A 5487-nucleotide genomic window follows, 5' to 3' on the forward strand; every position below is an offset into this window, starting at 1 on the left:
GTGCCTATAGAGCTTATGGAACGGTTCAGCTAACCGTTGCTATAGTATAGTCTATCACAACGGTTTTCCCTCGTCCTTCTGGAACGATTATTTTTATCTACTGCAACGGTTGATTTCCGTTACCATAATTTTAAATGCAACGGTCATTAACCGTAACTATATCTATTAAGTCGTTACAACTATTTAAGAAATGGCAACGATTTCTTTAAGATATTGCAAAGGTTGAGCTACCTATTGCAACGTTGTTTAGATTATTTTGGAACGGTTTGCATGTCCTATGGCAACGGTTCTGTAAGCTACTGTAACAGTTTAATTGAATTGAAAATATTGTCCCCTGTTGTGAATACAGATTTACATATATATACAATAAACTATAGCACACTAAAATTCATATAAATAACAAAATGAAACTATTTTTAATCCAAATTATCCAACAAGCTATAATAATATCCATAGATAAATGTTACCAAGTACATACATTTGATATTTCAAGAGTTAAAAGTTTTAAAATGTTTTGATAACAAACATTCCTAGAAACTGCCACATGCATCTACAACAATCAACAATTCAAAATTCTCTTAAGTAGGTCTAGATTTTCATCACTGCCTCTGTCTTTCATTTCTTCATCTACTCCACCTACAAAAGAGTATAAATAAACTCCACCTACAAAAGAGTATAAATAAAGTCATTATCCCCGAGAAAAGTATTAGAAAGAACAAGTGACTATAAGCAGACTAAGTGAAGAATATCTCTATAGGAGAATTTCCTTATGTTTATCCTCTGATTAAACCCGCTAGTTACATATTCCTTACTTGACGAATGTTTTGTTGTAAATGACATCCTAGTTTGGAAACATGGTGGTAAATGACTAAGAAGAGTAGAACTATTAATATTAGTGTTTATGTAGGGCTTTAAATCCCAGTTCAATCAGAATTCAAAGTTCTATGAACATTAGAAGCATGCACACAATATAATATATACTCTCTAAAAGAAAGCGAGAGAAGGAAACAAGAGGGAAGGCAATGACATAGTGTACCAAGCCAATCGAGAGATGTGCTCAGATAAAAATTATTTTTTCTCATTACTTATGATAAACGTCACATTCCCCTCTAGCTATTCCATCCATTGCAGAGAACTATGGCAACGTGAATACGGTTTGAAAAAAGTTGAGATGTGCTCATTATGTAACTTTAGTGAAGAACATGAAAATGCCACTCAATCCTAAAGTGTCTTTAATTAAGACTTGATTGTGAACTACTTGGTGTTTGCAGATTAGCCTCAGAAATAGAAGATACTATCAGATTTATGGTCTGGCTACTGAAAATGCTTACCCGAGTGAGGAGCTTGGGCTAAATCCTAAATCTCCCACAAAACAAACACCCACACACACACCAAAGAAACTAAGAATCCATGTTTGTTTTCTATTACTCCTACTTTTAAACCATATCTAGCAAACTCCAGAATCTCAAACCTTGACAATTAAATAAGGACAATTCCTCAAAACCGAAAACCAGTGAGAACCCCATCTCCAGTCAACCCCGAAACAACTTCAAACCCCAGCCAAAACTCCCTTAAAATGACTTCACAAATAACCCATTCTCCACCATAAATATCCTTTAAAACCAGTAAAACATTGCCGGAAAGAGAGAGACCGAGAGAGCGCACAATGGTAGAGAAGCAACATAAAAAAAGAGGAGAAGAAGAGAAAGAGAAGACGTGTAACATTTGGTACGGACTAACCTTGATTGTTACTGCCAGCGGATGGACGATTGATTTGTTGAATAGCATCGTGTTGTGCAGAAGAAGCTTCACCAGGTGCAAGAGCACTGAATACTAGCATGTCACGATCAAGTCTTCAAATCGGGGTTGAGACGTTGAATTCATGTAACGATGTTCATCATAATATCTTGTTCCATAGCTTCCTTTTGTCCATTCAACTTTTCCAGCAATCTTTGTTGCATCCTCTCTTCCATTTCCTCCATTTGTTGTTGCATTCTCTCATCAATAGCATTTACAGAGGATCCAAAATTTCCTTTATTCTTTTTTAAAAAAGTCTTGTTAACTCAAACTACTATTACACCATAGAAATAGATTGTGCAGACACTTATTTTTTATTCTAGAAATATGATCTTGCTGCCCATTGAATGCCAAAACAACCAAAAAGTCCTGGCAACTTGGCAATGAAGCAGAATGAACTATAGTTGATTTTAGCCAAAAGGATATGGAGCAGAATATGGCGAAAGATGAAGAAAGAGCCATAGCAGGAATCAACTAGGTTCAAGAAAGGAAAAACATCACAATGTTGAACTTCTTTAACCACACAAGGTGCAGCTGTTAAGGAGAGAGTTCCTGTTTAATGTTTCCACAATTCCTTGGCTATACCCTGGCCTTGTGTTTTAGGTAACAATGACGTTAAGGACAACTTTTCTAGTACGCCAAGACATTCAAACAACACAAAGTGTAAGAGGCAAATCATATCTAATATCTAATGCATTTCTCGACAGATATATACTTTATAAAGGAGAACTATGCCAACATTACATAGCTTCTCTATGATGGAGATTTGATCTTCATAGAACATGCTCTAATTTTTTGACCTACTGATACTAAGACAAATTATAGGTAGAAGTAAAAGTGAATAAGGCATGTAATCCCCTTTCTCATGCATTCCAACATCTAATAATTTCTAGTTTATTTACAGGAGCTTTGTTTATTCCAACCAAAAGTTGGCAAAAGTTGGATGTAATTACCATGGCGGGATCGGAGTTCCAATATTCAAGAAGAGCTTTAAAGTGAGATGTCGGAACATCTAGCGGCCTATTCTCCATTTGAAGCTTGTCATTCTCATAACTTTAAATCCCTTTGATTTAAAGTGAGCACCCTTCTTGATTCATGACTGTTAAAATCTCTGTCAGATTCAAAAGAGCAAACGCGAAATAGGTTAGCAAAAGCATTAATAGAAAGCATTTTTAAGTAATTTCTGAATCAAATATCGAATAGGTTAACTATATAATAATATTTCAAATCAAAATGCCAAATGGGATTTTCCAAGATGGCAGAAGTGATATGCCAAAAAGAGATGAATGAATCAGCCAAAAAGAAGAGTGGCAGTCATCAGACAATGGCTGAATTGCAGCAGGTATCAACAAATATCAGCAAGGATTCTTGCACAACCAAAAACAATATTAATGAACACAAGAATATGACCAAAATTTGAGACTAACAAGTCATTGCTCACCCCTAGTCCCAGTAATTCAAGAAGCAAATTGGCCCGAAGTAGTTTCCAGATAATTTAGCACTCCAATAGTAAAGCCCAGCTAAAGTCACAACTGCCTGGATTAATCACAATACAAAGTGTTAGGAAAAAATTGATGACATATAATTGCTTTTCAGGGAACTTCTATTAGAATAAGATATTACATCTCAAAAGATGTTTAAAATGTCTAGCAGAACAAATAATCAACTAATGTAACCAATAAGAGACGTCGCACACAACTATTTCATCCTAGCACACCTCCCTACAACTAGCTACATTGTGCAGTTTAGTCGCAAGAATATGATAGTATGAGAAAACTGATGGCATTATACATGTATAAAGCATGTAATTAACACACATATAGAACAAACCCATATGTATTTATTACATCTAAAAAATACTAGAGATACAAATATCAAGATTGCAACTGAAACTTTTCAACTTTTTTATACACATATGTAAAGTAGGACTTACGCAAATAGAGAGATACCCATGAAGAAAGAAACAAAGCAGTGTCGGCCTACTGTTAAAATATTTCTGTTGTTCTCTGTAATTTTCTAGTTTGAACTTTTTCTCTTTTCTTAAGAGAGTAGCTTGATGAGTCCACTTCCTATTTTTCTACATGTTTCTCTGTCTGCTTTGTGTAATCTATGGGCATATCCCTTTCAGTTATGCTTCCCTTATATTAGGTATAATTGTTACTACTAAAGAAATGGGAGAAAGAATCAGTTTCTCTGTCTTGTCTTGTTCACCATTTTAAGAAAAAAGTTGTTAACTTGTTACTGCTCACTATTTCTCTTGTTGCCATCATGTGGATTGACTGGCAATTTGACCAGCAACTCAACTCATATAGTTTTGTTTGGATTTTAGGATCATATATCAGGAGAGCTCAGCGAAACCAAATCGGAGGAGAAAGATGATCAATTTAATAAGGGACCATAGCTTAATGATCAGGTGTTAATAAGGAAAGCTAAGAGATCAGCTTAAGGATCTTAATGAGTTATTAGCTAATCACAGAGAGATGTAAGGCTAATCAAGAGAATAAACAATCCAAATTCTCCCCGAGATGAAACTATCTGTCTCTATTGACGAAATGCAATACCTCACGGGGAGAATGACTATTCTCAGTCCCTTCAGAAAGAAGTGCCATTTTTCAGAGGCCTTTAAGAATGTGAATGACTTCCAATTAACAAATGGATGACACTGCTTGGATAAACTCACTGTAACCAACCCCATCTCTTCGACATCTTGATTTCAACGAACACAAGTTCTAATCATTTTCAGTTGCACGCGGCTTATATCATCTATTTAAACAACAAGCTCTTTTCATTCACTATCAAAATAATGTGAAGGAAGCTTACAGAAACATCGAAATTTAAACAAAAACACAAAAACCAACCCACGAGCAACCAACCCAGAAATTTAAACAAAATACACAAAAAACAACCCAGAAATTTAAACAAAAACAAATTTAAAAAGCTGCTAAAAATTAAGCCTTCAACACCCACACGAGTTAAGATATCAAACTAGATTTGCGATGGCCATTATGCATACTTAATTGCAACAAAGAACAAGAAATTAGAAATCAAAACTCGAAAGAAGAGAGCTGTTTACCGATTTTCAATTTGGAGAAACTCGAAAGGATTAATTAGCACGCCGCTCTGTTGTTGAGCCTGGAGTCCAAAATTAAGCCTTCCAATTAACGATTTTCAGATTTGAAGAAACTGTTGATGGATGAGCTTGGATCGAGTCCAAAATTGCCTGGAGGAGATCGAGTCTGAAATCGCCTTTGTATCTCGTTATCTCCGATATGAAAACTAAAATTAGGGGTTTAATATTTTATTAGACATAAAAGCTAAAAAATAAAAATTGAAAATCAGATTGTGGCCCCTTTAATTTTAGCGGGTATAGAAAATTTGGGTGAAAAATAAGGAGGGAATTAATGACTGTAACAATAGATATAACCGTTGCCATAGATAGATTTATTGCTACAGTTATACAAAACGTTGCCATAGATACCTCTATTGGAACGGTTTTAAAACTATTGCAACGGTTCGGTTGCTAAGTTTCCCGATAGTTCCAATAATTTTTGTAACGGTTAAAACCGTAACAATACACCATTTATAGCAACGATTACGGATCCGTAGCAATTAAAAGCATTGCCATAGCTACAATTTCTGGTAGTGACCGTTCTGTAGTTCCAAGGTAAATATGCAGAACATGGGGATCTA

At 35.1% G+C, this 5487-nt stretch overlaps 1 long non-coding RNA gene across 2 annotated transcripts; it reads right to left on the minus strand.

Annotated features, from left to right (window-relative positions):
• Positions 1-397: 397 nt before the first annotated feature.
• Positions 398-5133, minus strand: LOC107774368 (uncharacterized). 2 transcript variants are annotated; one of them, XR_001645480.2, is made up of 5 exons: positions 4871-5115; positions 3239-3333; positions 2751-2908; positions 1741-2039; positions 398-663 (listed from the first exon to the last, which is right to left on the minus strand). It is a non-coding gene; the product is annotated as an uncharacterized LOC107774368 (long non-coding RNA). The 2 variants fall into 2 exon arrangements; XR_001645479.2 differs by having other exon boundaries at positions 1741-2908; positions 4871-5133.
• Positions 5134-5487: the final 354 nt, after the last annotated feature.

Source organism: Nicotiana tabacum, chromosome 10, assembly GCF_000715075.1.
Source record: "Nicotiana tabacum cultivar K326 chromosome 10, ASM71507v2, whole genome shotgun sequence".
Lineage (NCBI taxonomy): Eukaryota > Viridiplantae > Streptophyta > Magnoliopsida > Solanales > Solanaceae > Nicotiana > Nicotiana tabacum.